Source organism: Cryptomeria japonica, chromosome 10 (assembly GCF_030272615.1).
Source record: "Cryptomeria japonica chromosome 10, Sugi_1.0, whole genome shotgun sequence".
In the NCBI taxonomy this organism is placed as follows: Eukaryota; Viridiplantae; Streptophyta; class Pinopsida; order Cupressales; family Cupressaceae; genus Cryptomeria; species Cryptomeria japonica.
Window position 1 is genome coordinate 538,252,736 of NC_081414.1, and position 21,407 is coordinate 538,274,142.

A 21,407-nucleotide genomic window follows, 5' to 3' on the forward strand; every position below is an offset into this window, starting at 1 on the left:
TCCATCCATCAACACATCCTTATATAGGCTTTTTGACATAAAATAATTATTTTTTCTTCTTTTTTTCTCATTTTCCTTCCAAACTTTTATTTTCAAATTTGAACCCATTCCTAACATCACTTTTGATTCCTCTTTTAAAGCGACATTTTTTTATTAACAAAACATAAGTTGTCTTTTTGAATATAACTTGAAGTGACTTTTTCAACAACTTAAACTAGATTATTAATTATTTTCATTGTAGCACCCTATTAGCCTATGGGAACTAAAATAATCAGCTAAGGATCTTCATTGAACTTACGCTTGAGAAGGGAGCATGACAACAATTGCAACCAAATGAGCTCAAAAGAAATTACAGAGTATAGACAATAAGAGGAAGAGTAGGTGCAAATGCCAAAAGATATGCACACTCTATCGAATGATCTTCAATTGATACCAAATCAAAGCTAAGGAGAGGCACAATAAAGTAGTTAGAAACTCAACAACAATCGCTCAAGGCCATGAGAGCCTCTATCAAATGCACACACCATTTGTTACATTTTGGTGCAAGGTGTCGATGGAATTCGATAGATAAGAAATCTTAGTTATCCAAGCAAATATTTGATGGCGACTACAGTCAATGGTCATGGAGGTGCATGCTAAACACAAGGTGTAAGCAGACACATCCAACTAATACCATTTGATGAAGAGGTCAAATATGCTTGATGGAAGAAGAGGCATGTTGATGTAACCAAGAGCGAAGGTAGCTTCATACACAAAGATCATCAAATGAAGTCTTGTTTCATTTTGCAAAGGGAAGTCTAGGAAGCTTCAAACAATTGGATTAACTTCATCAGCAATAGCTAGCACAATAGGAAAGACTCCAACATGGCAAGAACTCCAAAAGTTCTCAAAAAGGAGGAAGGGAAAGATAGAGTAGGGCCCGCAGTGAAGTTGGGCTTGACAACACACAAAGGAGGAGGATGCAAAGAAAGCTACACCATTGAACACTACCATAGATCAACGAATAGCACATCCCAGGGAAATGCCAACATTGTGAAGGTTGAGGAAACCTCTTAAAAGAGAAGAGACAAGAGGGGTGGGGCCCATTGTGATTGGAATTCAACGGAAGTTGTTCACATCATTGGATGGGCAGTAGATAACCTGCAAAGACATTTTGTTGCCAAGTCATCAAAAGGATACAAAAGGTTGTGAGTCCAATTGCAAGAGAGGTGAGTAACACATGAGCAAGATGCTTGCAAACAAAGTGACTTCCAAACATGCTAGATGTTGGGACCTCAAAAAACTCTGCCAAATTTTGATGGCCTATGGGAAATTTTGCTTATGATACTCAAAATCACCTTTGCAGAATCCTCCTAAGTTGCCCACTTTGAGTGCCTATATTTTGGCACCAGTTAATCATCAGCCGAAATCAATGCTTTTCCATGATTGTCTGCATCTTTACGAAGCCCTGTGTCAATTGGTATGACCTCACGAATCCATCAGATGAGTTTTCAAAGTCAATCTTTTACCCTAGCAGGATTTCGTTGGGACTTCATCTGGTTCCACCGAAAAATGAACTCCTTATATGTAGGAAAAATCATATCGACATAACAATAAAGGCCAACAAGGTAAAAATCAGGTCTTGTCGAAAGCCAAAGTTAAGCTGAAAAGGGATTTTTGATGAGACACCTCCCATGTCTCACCGAAACATGAGTGTCGGTGTGATAACACAGGTCTGATAGAGCCAAAAGGATCCTGCCGAAAAGTAGGGTCTCACCAAAAATTGACTCATCGAGGAGACATTTTGAAGGTCTTACCGAAATGTCAATTTTGGTGTAGAAGTGAAAGTCTACCATGGCCAAAGGGAGTCTTGCCGAAGGATGATGTCTTGCCGGAAGCAGTGAATGTCGAACAAAAGAAAGAAGGGCCCCACTTGAACAAGTCGTGGCTCGAGTGGACCAATGAACAGTCGCCTAATAGGTACCTGTGGACACATGGACGAGGTGGACCCAGTCTTCCAATAATATTCATCGCACTAAATGAAGAGCCATTTTTATAAATATAACAACCTAGATGCTCGTGCGATTGCGCAATTGATTGAAGACACACACAGAGCTTAATTCTGCAAGGCCACAGTGTCAATGAGACATTTCTAAATATTGGCAACAACATGAATTTCGGTGTGACTTCAAGTTTCGGTAAGTCTTTCCAAGTAGTTAACCGAAGTCACATTCACTACCGATGAGCCGTTTTTTGTGTAGCCTTTGGTGTTCTTAGCGATAAGCAAAGGAGTTCGATGTAACATTCGAGTTCGGTAAGATGATTCTAAGGGAGTGCCGAAAGACCTAGCTCTTGCCGACAAGCCATGACATAAAGTGAGGACCACAGCTAACCCATACTGACATGAAAGCCAGTGGTTGGGCCATGTTGGAGCTTGCGTGGCACATGGGCCCAATGCCCCGTCTCTTAAGTGAAGATAAACAGAGATAGCTTGGCGAAGGATCAACGGCTGAGATTGCGCGACTGAGTAGAGATGTGCGACCAAGCTAATTCCGCAGTGCCGAGAAAGCTTAAAAGGGAAACAGCAAATAAAAAATAATAAAGTTTCTACGTGTCGAGTTCTCATTCACTGTCGACTGACCGGGATCTTGTTGTTGGGGCCCCAACGTTCAAATATGAATTGTAACGGCTCTCTCCCACCATCACACCAGCCTACGTGCCTGTAGTTAATGAGCTCAATCGCCTGTTATGATCCAGACTTCCCTAGCTCTATTAGCACCGTTTTTGGTGAATTCTATATTTACAGTGCTTTGGATATGCTTTGAGTCTCTCTGTATTTTCTTGCTATCACAATTAGGGTTTATGTGATAAGGGTTGTTGCAATATTATCCCTGAATTTGCTATATCATACCATTGCCTTCTGTGTATTCCCTTGACTGTGTATAAGTCTTTAAGCATTCAATTTGAAATCTGAGCATGAATTCTGAAGTCTTAAGTTGCTATCTCAACAAGCTTGAGCAAACCCTAACCCCAACAATGGCAGAATCTTCCAACCTAGGAAAAAGAAAGTTTTCAGAAGAACTAATTGCTCAACTCCCTGGCTCAACTAAAACACAAAAGAGGTCGAAACCGGGGTCTAGGCCAGATGAATTTATCATTGATCACTTAGCCAGAATTAGGGATGCACTAGTTCCACCATGGGGTTTTAGCCTATGGAGAAGAGGTTATAACAAGAAGAAAGAAAAGGTTCCAGTTTCAAACATATAGAATTGCAATTTGGCAGACTGGTGGTCCCAAATGTATATGTAAACACTGAATTGATCACTACCATTGCTGCAAACTACAAGCCAAATACCAGAAAGATTGTGGAAAGTGAGGGTGGTAGGCTCACTGAAATCACAAGGGATGTTATCAATGAGGTTTTCATGCTTAATCCCAATATGGATTGGGCAGTTGACCCACAAGAGTTGGATGCAGAATATAAGAGCAATGAAAACCTGTATAGGAGGAGGTTGGCTTCATTTAGGCCTCCGAGGATAAAGGGGGATGATAGAAAGCTGACTCCAAAACAAACTGCCCCCTATAATATTGACTTATTTGTTGGTTACTTCATAGATACCTATTATGCTCTATGCCAGGTATGTGCTACGGGTGCAAGGGAGTTGATTCCTAATTGGATGTTGGTAATATGCATGGATATCCAAAGCAAGGATATTAACAGGCCTTTTGATTTTGCTTCCTTGATGACTGAGGGTCTTCACAATGCCTTCTGTGATTTCAAAACCGGAAAGTCATCAATTTGCAAGTATTATTCTCTATTAATGCACATATTTTTGTACAAGGGCCTCAAGGTTTGGCATTCAAACCTACAAATCACAAATATGGTTAGGGGGGAGCAACTCCTAGTCCAAGAATGGACTTACATCTGAGACTCTCATATGAGTGAGTCTAATTACTTAGTTTTTGAAAATCTTTTTGTTAGAAAGCTCTTGAGTATTTTGCAGAAGGAGGTTAGGTGGGGTCTAAGCCAAGGAGCCAAAGAGTTTTTGAGACCCAAGGACCTTAAGCCTAAATTGGATATCCCTCATAATTGGGGATCATGGTTCTATTTCAAAGATCATATAGTTATTAGGGTATTTGGTAGCCCTATCACTCCTCGAAAGCTACCTATTACTGTTCAAGATAAGGTTGCCATGTTAGATATTATGCATCAGTTAGTTGAAGCTAACAAGTCTTTGGTTAAAGGCTCTCATAAGAAAGGATCAATGATCCCATCACAAGTTGTGATTGGAATGCATCATTTCTTGAATAGGAAAGCATATGAGATCCTGGATACAATATTGAATAAGTATAGGCTACCCCAAGTTAAGTATAGATTATATGACTTTGAATGGTTTGTCAAGAAGCTTGGGAAAGCAAAGATACCAGAACATGAATGGGACAATGAGGAAGACCTCATTAGAAATGCAAAAGACTATAATGATGTGCTGAAAAGAAAGGAAAGGTGGTACAAGATCTAGTATGAAGAACATACGAAGAAAAGGGAGGATAATTCTTATTCTCCTACATGGAAAATGTTGCTAATCCCAAAAGCAAGGATGAGGGCTATCTTTGTTGCCTATCCAAATGTTGACAGTATCCCTTTGCCTCGTGAGAGGCCTCAACTGGAAATTGTGCCACTGGTTCAGAGTGTAGAGGAGGAAAAGCCAGAGTCTCCTCAGTCAATTGGTTCTCCTATTGGTCCTGCCTCCCCTCCACCAAGTTATGATGATCCCCCTCTGACCTCTACTGCTGTTTGTATGCCTTCTGACCCCTCCCCTTCACAGATACTGCTTGCAGAGACTGCTATGAAAAAACCTATGGTTGCATCATCCTTAGGTGGCCCCCTTTCTCAAGTACTAGAAAGCCCAAGAGCTATGACCCCCTTGCACATATTATCCTCGAGGAGAGATATTCCATTTTAGTCTTATGAGGGTTTTGAGTTCCAAGGAGATGAGCCTTTACCCCCTCATAGGTTTGACACAAGGCTAGGTGTCACCATTCAAGATCCTCCTAAGGAGTGGGCCCTTGATGCATTTAAACTTGGGGGTGATCTCAATGAGGATTTGAGATTAAATGCCTATGAGCAGTTTATGAGTTATGATCAGTTTGTGAACACCAGAGAATTCAGGCATTCTGTAATAAGAAATTTGACAAATGAGATGGAGAGGAAAAGGAGCATTGATTTTGATAGTCTACGACAGGATGAGAGGTTGAAAATGAAGGATGAGATATTACAAGCTGCAAATCAACAATTGGCAACCATGACCCCTGAGGTGGGGAGGGAAATTGTAAAGAGAAGCAGAGTACTCCTTTTAGAAAGGTGGGATATTTCTTCTGCCATTGTTTTTGATGAGCTTAGAAGGAGACATGACATTGATTTAGAGGCAATGGGTCTAGAACAAAGAGAAAAGGTGCTCACTGGAGCGATTTTTGATGACCAGCTGGTGATTTGGTGCCTTCACCAAGCCACTAGGAGACCAAGAATGAGCAATGAGATGGACCAGTTATATGGGAGTCTACTTGTCAAGAGAGTGGCTGACACATCTATTACAGAGGCAATTGGTTTGAATTTGAATGTGGCAAAGTTTGCCCACAAGGCAGCCATCAAGACCGAGGAGGAGGTCGTTATTCTAAGGGAAAGGATAACAACGCTACAAGAACAGTTGTATGCAGGACCTACATATAAACCTCTCAGCACGATTGAACATTCCTCTGATGAAGTGATGGGATTGAGGAATGATCTAGCCCAAGCTAGGCTAGACATAACAAAATTGAACAATGAGATAGATTTGTTGAAGGCAGATGCTTCACAAGTAGAAAGGAGAATGAGGGTAAATATGGCCAAATCATTGTTGGAGTCAAAGATCAATGAGATTTTGGGCCATGCAGATGCAGCATGGGATGAACAAAGAGAGTTACTAAGACTATCTCAGGAACATTTGAAGTGGCAACGCTTTTTGGCATGCTCATGATCTCATATGAGCAAGGTAATTGCAGCATTCGAAGTTTCACTAGTTAACCCTCTCCCGGACTACCTATGTCTGATAATCATGAGCTTCAGAGAAAAATTTGAGGTGGTCAAAAATATTTTTACTATCCATAGGATGTATACACAAAGAATTGGTGATGAGCTTAGGAGCTTTCAATGTTTGGTGACAAGCCATATGCCCACACTGTTTGACAGTGAAAAGAGCAAAGTTGAAGGTGGGAAGGTTCTCAAATCCAAATCAGAATGGAAGGCTGACATCAGCAAAACACAAAACCAGATACTCCCTGATATCACTGTAGATGATGCACAGTTGTAGAATAAATTAGGATCTTATATGGATGCATTGTCAAGAATTGATAATGGAATGGCCAGAATGGAGGTGGTTAGAACAGAAATAGAAGACAAAGTATTGTTGTGACCTTTTCACACATCGCCCCATTGCTAACGGGGACCCCCTCTTTTCCTGCTTTCTGCGTTGTTAGGTTAGGGTTTTGGTTGCTTAGTGGGCAATTTTGTGTTTCCCGTGCCCGAGTCTCGGAGTTTTGATCATGCCTAGTGTCGTCTAGGGTTTTTGAAGTTACAGGATTTAATGATCCTAAGTTTTGTCTAAGTGTTTGACCTTTTGAGCGTTAACGTGTTTTTAAACACGCGCATCAGTGATTTTAAAGTGCCAAGGTATTCCAAGACCTTTTGGAGTTGTTTTCTCGCTCATAAGGTATTATTTAAATTGATTTCGCACTTTATTCCAATAGTTTCCTAGCGTTTCGCTCATATTTTTGGAAAATTTGCCCAAGTCCAGTCTAAATTTAAAGTTTCTAAGTGATTTTGAGTGGTTTAAATGATAAAATCCTAAGGGAAATCCGTATTCCAAGGGTTAGAGGGTCAAATTCCATGCTAGAGGCACTTTTCCCCTCACATTCCAGACTACCCAACCCATTCCCCCACTCAAAATCCACACTACACATGGGTTTCCCCTGAAATCCATACTGGCTATTATTTTTCACCACTATTTATCCATACCCAAGTCGATTATCCCCTGAGAGTGCTAAAATTTGGCTAAGTGTAAGGATTTATCCAGACTGCCATCGATTTTCCACCAGGAGTGCGGACTGGAGTGCGGATTATAGTGCGGACAACGATAAGGATGATTCCATGCCTGGGTCGATTTCCCACCAAGACGTTTTGTGACAAAGTTACTGCGGATTTTTGTCCAGATTTTCATCCAGACAGAGGTCGATTTTCCACTGAGAGCATTTTAATGAATTTTGAGTCCGGATTTTTATCCAGATAGAGGTCGATTTTCCACCAGGGAGTATTTTTCCAAGTTAAGTGAGTTTGGAGTGTGGATTTTTTTAATCCAGACTACCATCGATTTTCCCCTGGTGAGTTTTGTGTGCATTTTTTATGAATTTGAGCATGGATTTTTTTCCAAGCTAGGATCGATTTTCCCTTCTGATGAAATTTTTGACACTTAAAAGATTTTTAAAGGGATTTTTCAATCCCAACCCAAGTCGATTTTCCCCTAGAGGCTTAATTTGGATTTTAATTGCAATATTTTAATAATTAAGCCCCATTTTAAAAGCTTTTAAATAATGATTAATGATTATTTAAAATTTTAAAAGGAAAATTTAATAACTTGCAATAATCATTGAATATTTGGAACCTTCTAGAAGCAAGTTAGTTTTTTACCAAGCAAGTATTTATACAAGTGTTTCATCCCACATTGCTTGTGTGGTGAAAGTAAGTAGTAAAAGCAAGTATAAGAGAGGAGCCTTAGCATTATTTTATTATTAAATCTGCCAAGTGTCTCCATGAAAGGCGATTTTTTTCCAAGTTGGGCAAATTTTAGCAAGTGATTGAAGTGAAGAGTTGGGTTGAGGATTCTTTCCTCCATTTTTTTCCAGCTTGTTGATCTATTCCCCTCGCTGCCATTAAAGACCAGTTCCAGATTTTCGATTTTTGCTAAGTTTGGCGATTTTTCCAATTTGGCGATTTTTGGTGAAAAGTGCCGATTTTGTCTTTGGAGACTTGGGCGATATTTTCCTCCATTTTTTGCTTGTTGTTCCAGACATCCATTGTTGCAGATCAAGGCTGCCATTGATGACATTTTCAGAATTTTGACTTAGGCACCATAGCAGGGAAAATTTCGATTTTGTTTGGAGAAGTGTTTGGTGCCACATTTTGGTGATTTTCATGCATTTTTGGTGGCTGCCATCATTTCCAACGCGCTAATTTGCTTCAGATCTGAGGTTTGCTTCAGATTTGACCTCCATTAATGGCTGCCCATTAATTTTCAGACTTAAGTTTTTATTGCCCAGCCAATTCCAACTTAGGCAATTTGCATTTGGAGGTATTTTGTGGAGTTTTCTATGCATTTTCAGAACCATCTTATCGCTATTGCAAGTCTGAAAACTCCATTGTTAGGTGGTTGTCTTTCGAAATTTTCATTTCCAGCCACCTAACCATTTTGGCGATTTTGCTTGGAGCTGATTCCTTAACCATTTTTCATCATTTTCAGGGATTTTTAACTACTCTGCAAGGTGCTGGTAAGTCTGAAGTAACCAATTTTCAGACTTGTCCTCATAAATTATTTTTTTACCAGACACACTTACGTTCCTGAAAATGATTGTTTTCATCATTAAACTAATTTTTATCAAGTTACGCACATTTTTTAAGATTGCAACATGTTTTTAAAGTCTGATTTTCAGGTTGTCTTCAGAATTGTTGACCTCCATTGTTGACTACGGAAGGTGTCTTCAGACATACATTGTGTGAAAACACAACCTTTCACACCTTCCCTTAGTCATCGTTGATCCAGTATACTCCTTTGCATTTTAGCTTGCATATTTTCTAAGCATAAGGAGGTATTCATGAATTTTATGGAAGGTTCCCACGCCTTAGTGTCGTCACACTTTGAACTTAATTGTTAAAATTTACCAAGTGTATGGATTATTTTCCTAACCCCATGCTCTAATAACCTAAAATCTTTAGAAAGTCGGGAATTTTATTAAGAGCATTATTTATTTTCCTAAGTCTAACTTCGAGCTTCGTATAGGTGCGATGTCAAAGTCTGGATATAAGGAAAGGAAAGAACTATTGAAGATGCTCGAGACTGGATTTTATCCAGAACTTAAGATTTCATCTAGATGGAAGGAGATCACAGATACAAACATGCATTTCCTAGACTTCGACCAGATGCAGCGTCGGATGTTCGGAGTCGGAGATCAAGTTTCTTCCCCAGCCTATGCGAACATTATAAAGAGTGCCATTTTCCATGCTGCTGGATTTCCACAGTCCATACAGTGCAGTGAGTTTATCCTGGAGTGTGCACGATGTTACGATCCACTCACAAGAATGATCAAGACTCCTAAGGGCGTTGTCATTGCCTACCTTGTTGAGGATGCTATTGCAGAGGTGTTCGGAATTCCACGCGGAACAGACATGAAAGATGTGACCAAGGATGAATATGCAGAAAGATACACGAAGAAGATGGGTGTATGCAAGAATTTGATTAACAAAGAGTAGATGATTGAGCCTAGGTCTCATCATTCCAAGGCTCCCAAGACAATCATGTGCATAGATTTCAAGGAGGAGTATAATGATTTGATATTCCTACTCAACAGAGTGATGGGGATGCCACAGGGAGCAATATTTGATGGATGGATGTTCTACTTCATCCAGGATTGTCTTAGAGGAACACTAATAAACTGGTCAAAGATTATAAGTGACAACCTGGATTTTCATCTGAGGAATGTAGAGCGGTCCAAGTCATTCGCCATGACTTCTTACCTGGTATACCTGCTTGCACGGTTTGTTTCAAACAGAGGATTAATATGCAAAGGTGAAATTGGGAATGGGCAAGGACAATTCCGGAGTCATGAGTGCTACCCCCAGCTGAGCATGTATAGAATTGAAGACTATAAGAGAGTGAATGATGCATTTACTATGTACATCACACGGATGCTGCAAGGCGGAATCCACATAAGATTGTCCAAGGAGGCAACAGAGTTAATAGAGAAATATGGATCGTGGTATATACAGTTTCCCACTTTCACATACCTTAGGATTCATGGGTTTCAATCTGAACCCTACAGACTTCCTAGGTATCCGACTGACAAAATGATCTTGTTGAAGTGGTGAGACAGCTTCTAGAGTTCGATGTTATTCAGAGAGAGAAGCACAAGACAGGCATGACATTCCCTCTTTCAATTGGGAAGACATCAAAGGTTTGCCAGTCCGCCGTAGCCGCCAACACTGCAAGTGAGGAGCTTGCATTCTACCGATTTGCTACATACAAGAAAAGAGAAAGATTCGACCCAGAGAAGAAAGCAGGTAGATGATTTCCTTACTCAGTTTGTCCATGCATATTGTTGTCCTCATTTTTGTTTCAAAAAATGAAGGACCACTACGATGGAATTTTTATGAAAAAATAAAAATTATTACTCTATGGCACGCTTCCCGAGGCGAAATTTTGACTAATCCTTGGACTGGCTTAATCCTCAGTCCATTCTCGAACTACGTTTCAAATTTCGTCCAATTCTGGGTTCGTTTGCTATGCCTTTCCTTCAATTTCAGGTTTTAAAACCCAGACTGCAGGTGGAGAATTTTCTTCAAACTGCAAGTTTTAATGATGTTCATTGTTGTGGTCTTTGTAGGGGAATTTTTGATCACTTACATGTGCATTTTTTTATTTCAAATATGTCACTTGTAATTTGTTTTAAGTTTCCCATTTAATGTTTTTATCTTTTTGTTGTTTTTTGGTCATTTTTAGTTAAAATAGGGGTTTTTTAGCTCAGCTGCAAGTAAACTTGCAGTTTGTCCAAAAAACCCCTACTTTAATGGTTTTCACATGTAATAGGGATTTTAAATCCCCATTACATGTGTGCAAGTGTTTAATACTTGTTGTAGGGATTTTATTTCCCCCTTACAAGTATTTTTAAACTTGCAGTTTGTCTTTTAAAACCCGATTTTAACATAAAGTTCATTATTGACAATTTTAAACTTGTCATTTGTCCAAAAAAACCCGATTTTGGCTTAATGAGTGAAAAAGTGAGATTTTAAACTTGTTGTTTTATATTCAAAACCCGATTTTAAGCATGAAAGAGCAAAAAAGTGCAAATCGAACTTGTTATTTTGTTTTCAAAACCCGATTTGCTCCCTTTTGAAGAAAACAAACTTGCCATTTGTTTTTCAAAACCCGAAATGCAAGAGGGAAGTGATTTTAGACTTTTTCAAAGCAAAATTTGTGGAGGAATCGCTAGATGAAGGAGGCGTTTTGGGTTTGCATCCTATCTTCTTGCATTTTTGGACATCTATCATGCCATTCCAAGGACAAATTCGCTGGTTTTTACCCTAAAAACAGCAACCACGTTTTTTTTAACATGAATCATTAATGCCACGTTTTGAGGGGTTGAATCTTTAACATTTCGCACACTCCTAAATCGTTTTGATCTTTCTTCCTAAGGCGTGGAGGGTAAGAGAAGTTTCGCACCATTTAATGGTTCATTGAATGTGTAATGTGTAATGAATACCACGTTTTTCACAAAAACGTGACTCTCTTTGGCTGCGTTTTAATCCTTTGGCATTAATACCTCTTCAAACACCTTTGGTGTTATTGCTTTAGCAAATACCTTGATCGTTTTGCTTCAACAAACTTGAAATGAACACTTTCATTGGCATTTTACTCTTGCAAGTTTAAGATTGCTACCATTTTTGGGGGCATTTTCACAAAAACGTGATAAGGGTTTAATAGTTCAGTTTTGCTTCTTCATCTCAAGAAGTATTGCATTGTTGGAGAAGCATTTTGATTTTCCAATCAAGGTATGTTCTTCCTTTCTTCTCTTCTTTTTATTTTCTTGTTTTCTTCATTTTTCGTTATTAATTACATTCTTCACATGTGTTGTTCTTCCCTTAAAATTGGTTTTCATGAAACAAATCTTCCCTTTGAAATGCAATTGTTAAATTGCATTATTCTTCTCAAAATTCCATCTTAGCTTGTATTCGGGATTTTTAATCTCGATTACAAGTTCGCTGGAAATTCTTGTTCTTCCCTTACGGTTGAGAAATTTAATCATTTTTGGTTAAATTTCCAAGCTTGAAAAATGTGAAATACCCCTCTCTTGCAAATTCGTGTTTTGAAAACCGGATTACATGTTGAAAAGATCTTCCCATTTTCATGAAAATGACTATCCCGGATATTCCCATTTCTATCCATTCACGTTCCCCATATCCGCACTTTCCATTTCCATCATTTCCCGCAAGTCAAAATCCCATTTTTCATCCGTTTCTCCATTTTCGAATTTACAAGTATACTTGTATTCGGGTTTGAAAATCCCGATTGCATGTATGTACTTTCCAACTTGTATACTTGCGAAAATTCCCCCAAGATCCGAAATTGGTCAAAGTCAAGATTTTCCCATTTCTACATGTCTTCTCTCTTCTTCTCACAAAACCGTGAAATTCAGAGATCAAAGTTTTACCCATTTGAAAAAAGAAAGAATGATATTTGCAGCTGATTATGATATGGCCTTAACCCTTTTAAGTCTTCATCACAGCATTCCAGGTTCGCAATCAATGTCAGATTTGCCGGCATCGCCAACTCCAAAGAAAATGAAATACAAATATGATAAATACCAGAATGAGGTTACACCTTCCCAGGTATCCTCTCCATTGGATCGCATCAGGGACACAGAAATAGGGCATGTTGATATGGCAGAATTCATTCACAGGGTAGAAGATCCACAGGATAACAACTTGCAGCGGCTGTTGGACAGCCATATCCATCATGCGTCTTCTTTCCCAGTGGCTGCCCTAGAACCTGAATTTGTTCTTGCATGCGCCCATCATTTTGACAAAGAGTCAAGAGTCATAAAAAATGATGATGGTGAAGCCATAATTCGTCTTGATGCGGATACAATCGAGAAGGTCTTCAAAATACCTCCTGCACCTGTTTACATGGAAATCACCAAAGAAAGTGCAGCAGAGTATTATGTGAAAAGAGAAAAAGATTGCAAGCGCCACATCAATAGGTGGATTCATGAGCCACGTCCTTCCTTCTCAAGATGGGCAAAGTTGTATCGTTGTGATTTCAAGTGGGAGATAGGAGACACCATCACTCTTCTCAGCAGAATGTTAGGCCTTGAGCACTCTAATGTCTTTGAGCCATGGATGTATCAATTCATCATGTTCATACGGCAGTCGCATCACATTTCATGGGGTGAAATCATCAGCGATGCTTTGTGCGAACAACTTGCAGCGGTTCCTACCACTATGACCTTCTTTATGAATTCTTATTTGGTATATTTAGCAGCATCACTTAGACACTTTCCAGGTCTTTCTACCAAGGGTGATCGCTCTCTCATACCAGTTTGGGAATATTATGACCAGCTGCCTTTGAAACCTAGCAGACTACATTTCAGAAGAGTCCAAGACGCATTCTTTGGATATTTTATGTGTCAGTTTGACATGGATCTCAGAAATAAACGAGTATCAGATGAGGCATGGGTCAAAGTATCTGAGTATGGGTGCTTATTCCTGCAATTTCCCACCTTCACCTACATGAGGATTGGGTGCTATGATGGACAACCATACATGCTACCAAGATACCCGACCGATAGGATAATTCTTATGGAGTTGGGTAGACAGATTATGGCTGTTCATACTCTTCAGTCTGCTAGACACAAGGTTGGAATGGGGATCTCCAGCACAAATCCGTTGAAAATTGGTCGATACTCCCTTATCACATCTGTGAAGGCTAAGGCCATGGAGGTTGAATTGCAGGAAATCAAGCTTAAGAGGTTCAAACCTAGAGCTGATTTTGATTATAGAGGTATGAAGGAAAAGATCAAGAAATCCTTTGTACATGTTCATCGCATTGAAGACATCTGGGCAGATCTCCGCACAGAAGCTGAAGTCCTGAAGATGGATTACTGCAGGCTCACTGTTGAGCAAATTGTTGACTTGAACTTGGCAGATATCCCACAAGGGATGATTGATGATGGGCGTATACTTGATCCTGAATACACTTCACGGAGGGTTGAGGAAGCTCCACTTCCTTTGATCCAATGGTCACATAAAGAGTGTGTCTCCATTCTTGACAGATTTCAGCCTATCTTGGCCAACACTAACGCATGGTTGAAAAGCAATGTTGTTAGACTTATCAAAATCAAGGTTGGTAAAGAAGATGATTCTACAGGGCCTCTTGGACGAAAGTCTGAGATTCAGATTGATAATAAGGAGGGTGCTTCATCTTCAAGCACAAGGATCAAGTTACGAGTTAGTCGTGCAGTAGTGCTTCCTCCTGAGGAGACAACTACTCGTGGGAAGGAGAAATCACAGTTCCATGTTCGGGTGATCGATCTGGATAATCCAGAAGAGGGGCAGCAATCTGATGATGCGCCTAAGTCTCCAGTTTCAGACACGCCTCATGAGGTCATTCCTCTAGTTTCTATTGAGACGCCTCTTTCTCCTCCTGATTTGCTCATTGATGAGTCTCCTCAGAATGCAGTTCCCATTTCAGCATACGGGCCTTCTCCTGAGCAACAACGAGAAAGTGTGTTGGAAGTTCCTGAAGATAATCCCACTTGCATTCAGTTATCAGAAATTGATACTTCCACTTCTGGTTTTGAAGAATTCATGAGGCAATCTTCATGCCCATTGGTAACTGAGCAAACCGTGGTCGCTATTCAAACAGATATTCCTCCCAGGGTGACCACAGTGATTCAAACAGAAACTGCTTCTCCTTTGCCTACAGCTGTTACAGGAAGTGAGTTGATGACTTTGCCTCCATGGCTTAGTTCTTTCACCCCGAAAAGAAAGAAGCAAGAGATCTCACCTGATGCCTTCGACTACCAGCAACTCAAACAGTCCAGATCCAAAGTTGCTAAGAAGGCGAAGACTATTTCCAGGGTAACTGTTGATAGCAACAAGATGAAAGTAGCTGAAATTGTGGAACCTATTGCAGATAAACCACTTGATGAAATGTCGGCTGCTGATTATAAGGTTACAAGGGTAGAATTGGGCAAGCAAACACATGAAGTCATTAAACATGATGCTCAGTTTTCTGTTGGTTCACTAGTGCAAAGGTGTGACGATCTTCTTGCAAAGAAAGACAAGCTAGAAGAAGAAAACCGACAGCTCATGGCAGCCATCAATAAAATCACAAAACCTGCTGCTGAAGGGAGTAACTCCATAGGTTCTTCCGGTTCCCAAGAATCGATTCGTGGAGTGGAAAGGGCTGCTCAAAAAGTACAAGCACTGGATTCCTGGATTGATCAGCTTCATGATCAATGCGTGCAAGTGATAAAAGACATTTTTCAAATAATGTCTAAGCTGGAAACCATTGAGGAGAAATTGGAACAGACTTCTAACACTTTCAAAAAGAATCTGGAAAGTGTTGAGAAAAGTCTGGCAATCTGGCGTACCATGCCCCAACAACAGCTGAGTATTTTGCAGGAGCACGCCATCATCTCTTCCAGGGTCATGTACTTGGAATTTGAGGAACTCATGGAAAACAAAACCCTTGTTCTTAAGTCCCTCATCGAAGAGATCAGTGATGCAAGGAGATTCCAGAATGAAGTTTATCAAGGTATTGTCTCACATTGTGAAAGGGCCTCTTGCAATATAGTAAGTCAGGATGGAGAGCTAATTCCAGAAGAAGAAGTTCTTGCGGACTTACAGATGAGGATTCATGGTGAATGGAGGAGTGAACAATTCTCGGCAGTTTCAATTCAAGCATTGATGAAACATCAAGCCTTTTTGCATGAGATCCAGTCCATCCTGGATAGAGACAATGTCACGACACTATTGTGAAGACTATGGTAGTTGCTAAGAACACTCATGAACCGAATCCCGAGGAACTACAAGCGAGCATCCGAAAATTTAAAGGATTCATGTCTTCACAAAAGGCAACTTAAGTGTTTTTCAACACTTAGTTGAATTTTCTCTCTTTTGTAATCTTTAGTTGTAATTTCGTTTTGACAAGTTACATGTAAAAGTAATTTTTGTAAAATACAAGTTACACATTACTTGTACTTTTGTAATTACAAGTAAGGCAACTACAAGTTATGTCCGATTAGGACTGTAGTTGGAATAAGTCTTAGTTAGTTAGAGTAACTCTTAGTTAATTAATGAAGTCTCAGTTATTTATTGAAGGAGTCTTGGTGGTTGAGAGAATCTCTCAAGTTAGTTAGGATCCTCCCACCTTTTTCTCAAGGCTCCTCTTCTATAAATACTTGAGAGGTCCATTGTAAATATATCTTTTGGAAAGCAAGCAAAAACTCTGCCAAATTTACAGCAAGAAGTCTTTGAGCTTATGTATGTGGATTGAAAGTTTTTGAAGAATAATAAAGAAGGATTACTCAAGTTTTGAGTCTTTGAACTACATGTTTGAGTTTGAATCTTTTTATTTCTTCTATGCAAAGTGTTTCTAAAAGAGCTTAGTCCAATCTGATTTGAAGTCTTTGAGCTGCAAGTAGAGAAGATTAATTAAAATAGGAAACCCTCTTGAAGGAGCAGCAAGTCTTTGAGCTTGCGTCTATTCTTGAGGAAAAATTACTGTTTGATAAGAAATAGCAGCAAGTCTTTGAGCTTGCATTAGTTCTTGTCTTTGTGTTAAAAGAATAGATTATTTCAGTCTTTGAGCTGTTATCTTTTATTCGTTGTAAAATTTAGTATAGCAAAGGGTAGATAGGACTTCTAATAGTAAAGTCTTTGAACTTGATATTGCTGTCCCGTCCCGAAGGAAGTGACGGAAGTCTTTGCGCTTTTAGGAAACTTCATTTCCTTTCTCTCATTTCACTTGAAAGTAGTTACTGTTGTTCGTTTTCAATCGCTATCCTTTTCTGTGAAGAGAAAAGGATATTGTCTTTCTTGAAGAAAGAAGGAAGACTGCTGTCCCATCCTGTTTTTATTTCAGTTTTAGTTAGATAGGGGGAGCCTTCCCTTAATTAGGAGAGTTTTTACTCGTGTGCTGTGGTTGAAACCACAATTTTGTATTTTTCCCCCAAGTGTACAAAATTTTCAACCAACACATATGATAGGAAAACAGGGCTCGTATTCAAAATCCAGTATTTGGAGGGAGTTTGGAAAGAATTTCGGCCTATCCAAGAGAAGACTATTCCACGCCTCCGGGCTTTGAAGAAGATTCCTAATTCCACCTTGGTCAGTGAGAACATTGTGCACATTGGAGACAGATATGATTTCCATGGCTGGTATTGTTCATTAGCCGTGAAGAAATCAACTTATGAGAACGCCCAGTCGAGTTGTATGGAGATGGAGGGATTAATTCAGGACATTCAGATGAAGATCCTTGCCTCGATTGAGGAATTATTGGGTGTTGATGTTAGTGATGCTAGTGGTTTACACTTAGCCGAATTAAGAGACAAGATAAGATTTATGTATTTTTGCGAGTTGGACTCTTTGAAGAAGAGTCGGATAGATGACTTGGTCTCTTTGTTGATTCATGTTCATAGTTCGCAGAAGCTCATGCCAGAATGGGAGAACCCTTTGAATGCTTGCTCGGATTCACTGGACGTGATTGATTCACAACAGGATACCTTGCCTAGCATTTCCATGGAGTTAGATTCAGTATTGGCTAGATTCTTGGAGTAGCTAGGAGAGAGAGAGATGCAGGGAGGAATCTTCTAGAAGATTCCCTATTTGATGACTAGGTATCTTTTCATTGGGTCATATGTTGGTGGCACCATTTTTTATGTAAACCTAATTAGGGCAATTCTAGGGTTTTGTTGGCATGATCTCGGCCCTTGATCTTAGATCGATCCGGGCCATCCATTTTCTAAGGGACTCTATATATGCCTCCTTGTCTCTCATTTGTAAGGGAGAGTTTTTGTAAAATTGTTGGTATATGCTGCAACTATATGAATCATAATCATTGTTCAATTGTTGGTGATTTTGCTCTTCAAGTGTTGTATTTGCATTCATGGTTCTCAATTCCTCCAAGTTAGATTAAAATTTTAGTTTAGAATTTATTTTCATGTATGTTAGATTGAGTGGAAGATTTGTTGAGTATATTTGTGTGGAATCCTTAATCCATACCACTAGCCTCTTGCCAATGGTAAGTGCACCTTGTGTGGTCAACTGGAATTTAAGTAAGCTTAATTTCAACTATTACGCGTCCCTTGACAAGCATCAACTTGGATGGTGTCAATGTTTGATGGTGATAGCCTGAAAATCTTTAATTATACCTTAGACGATTGCACTAAGCTTGTGTCAATACCTGATTGTGAGACCTTGCCTGGTTTGATTCCACTAGATCCATTCATCATTTCCTACATTCCTAGGCTTAGAGTAGATTTCCTGAACCCTATTCCTTTTGCCCATTTTTTAGTAAGAAGTAAATCCAGAGCCATATTGATAAATCTTAAGTTGTCAGCACACCTATTCTGCATCATTCATGATAATCCAAACATTTGCGTAAGTCCCCAAATGAACACAGCAATTCACATCAACCATTGAGTTACCCACTCGTCAAGACCTGACATGTAGAAACCTTGGAATCATTTTAGTTGATCTCATTCTTAGCATCTGAGGTGATTTTGTTCAAGAGAGGGTAGATTACCTTGGTAATTTATTCTGTTATATTATGTGCCTAAAACACACATCAACAAAGAATTGGCGCTAGAAGGAGGGCCTGAACGCAATGAATGCGTAAACAGTTAGACTTCGAATTTGATCAATTTATGTTTGCGGGAGTTATCCAGGACTTTTGTCCCTCCTCCCACGCTCAACAAAGAATTGGCGCTAGAAGGAGGGCCTAAATGCAATGAATGCATAAACAGTTAGACTTCGAATTTGATCAATTTATGTTTGCAGGAGTTATCCAAGACTTTTGTCCCTCCTCCCACGCTCAACAAAGAATTGGCGCTAGGAGGGCCGAGCATCATCATGATGAGCATTATCATGCTGTGAGCAGTTAGACTGCAGATTCTATCAATTCATATTTGCAAGGAGTAATTTACAATCATTCGAAGATTATGTTTCGAAATGGTGTTGCCTGAGGAAGAACTTATCCAAGGTGAACAAAGAGATATCATTTCACAATTTAACACTCTTGCTTGGAGAAACCAAAGTAGTCACGCTGAATTCAAACAAGTGAGAAAAGTGATAGACAAAGAAGAGCAGTTGGGAAACTTGCCTCCGATTATCATTGTTCCTGGAGCAGTTGATCGTGAGAACCAGCCTACTAATTAACCTAGAAGAAATTGAACCTATTGAAGATTTCAAGTTAGTATTAAATACCATGGTGCTGCATGATCCTGATAGAACGAACGAGCTTGAATTGGACCAACTTGAGTTCAAGCAACCGAACCTGGGAGACAAAAGAAAGATTATATCTAGTTTGAACAACTTTGCCTAGGAAGTGAAAACAAAGTGCACCACAATATATCGGAGTTTCTCTTATCTTGGACGAAGAAGAAGAGATAGCTGAACGAATTGACGAACAAATTGAGGAGCAGATTGAAAGAGATTTACTTGCTCAAAGATTACAACAAGTCCGGATTGATCGTAGATAGATCACACTGGATCGCATCAATTCCTTTTCACCCGAGAGACTTCAGAGAATTCTAAGATCAACTCCTGGAGATCGAAGACATATTGAGTTGAGGACTCCTCCCAGATCCAGACTTGGAAGGCGGGAGGCTTCACCGAGTTCAGATATAGCAGATAGAGATAGATTATTCAATTGAAGGGATGTGATGAGGGAAGACAATACTTTCCCAGATCCTCCAAATCCAAATCAAGAGGAAGCTCAGCAATTTCAACAAGAAGACCAAGAGATGGCCAAGAATAAAGGACCACCTCCAAACGGTGCTACTTGGTTGGTTACCAACCCGTCACTGCTCACTTTCGAGGACATTCATGAGATGCCGAAGAATCCGGAGAATTTCTGTTAGAAGTACAATGCTAGCAACTCAAGCCGGACTGCGGAAGATCACATCAAGATGTTTGAAGATCATTTGAGAAATAGACCAATTGAGTATGGAGATGTTGCTTGTAGACTTTTTTCCTATTCCTTGGGAGAAGAAGTGTATCATTGGTTCATCCATTTACCTGCAGGATCCATCACCTCATGGGAGGAATTGAAGGAGACATTCATTGGAAAGTTTGGAATACAAATTTCCCCATCGCAGTTGCATAGACAGTTTGTTGAGTGCAAAAGACGAGAATGAACCTATATTCATTCAACAACCAATTCCAGAAAGCTTATACAAGGTTGCAAACTCCTTATCTCATTCCAGATGCTCGAGAGATATACTATCATGCTCTAGATCCACTTACAGCTATGTTTGTGCGAACTCGTCCCTCTCCAACAAATTTGAACGAAGCATACGCAAAGGCGATAAAGTTAGTAAAATATTGCGTCAGAATCTCAGTGGACCTTTGCTCAATTTGGGGTCGCCCGCGGCCGCAAATCAAATTCAAAATTTAAGCCAAGCTTTGGTGCATCATACGCTGATAATGAATCAAGTTCCACAGCTGATGTATCCAGTTGCTCAGCCATCAAATCAATTGGTACTCCATCCTGGAGCACCCATTTCTCAAGCTCCACAGACGCATCTAGTGTACTTGCAAAATGCTGTGACATCCACGAGGACACAGGAGGAGAAAGAAGAAATGAAAGAGTTCATAGACCAAGTAAAGAAATTATCTACAGAGGTTACTCATTTGAGGAACCAGAACAATCAGCTCTACAGTATGCATAGAAATTATCAAGGTGGTAATCAAAACCATAGTTGAACTACTCGCGACTCGGCTCTACTCGCCAAGCCCTTGAGAAAAAAACTCGGCAACGTAAAAACACGCTTAATTTTAATAAAAAATGCATTTTTTTTGCAAAATTTAATGAGAAGATGCATCCAATGAGTCAATAAATGATAACACAAAAGAAACAAGCTGATTCTAGATATATTTAAATGCAAAGTGTCTACAAAATCACATCCTCATGAGAAATGCTGATGGCTGGAAGCAAAATAGTAAATAGTTTTTGTAAAACCAAAAGTAAATACAACTTCCTCTTCCCAGCTCCAGCTAAAACTAGTTTCAAACTTTCATCATATTTGAAATTTCATCATTCATACTCATAGTTTCAAACTTTCAACTCAAAAATGTATAATATCGGGATTTCTTCAATGCTAATTATGTTGTTATATGGAGGAGCCTAATCAGACTCGGAGGTTAAAGTTTCCCTACTTCCATTAGCGCAGTTTCCCCCTATATTTTTCAATGGGGGTTTGGGGGCAGTGCCCCCAAGTTGGGGTCAAGGGACATCGTCGAAGGATCCTGAAATTTGACTAAGTCTGGAAAATTAAAGAATCCTCCAAAAACTAGATTTTGCATTATAACTCCTGGAGGTCCGAAACCACTCTCAAACATCTTG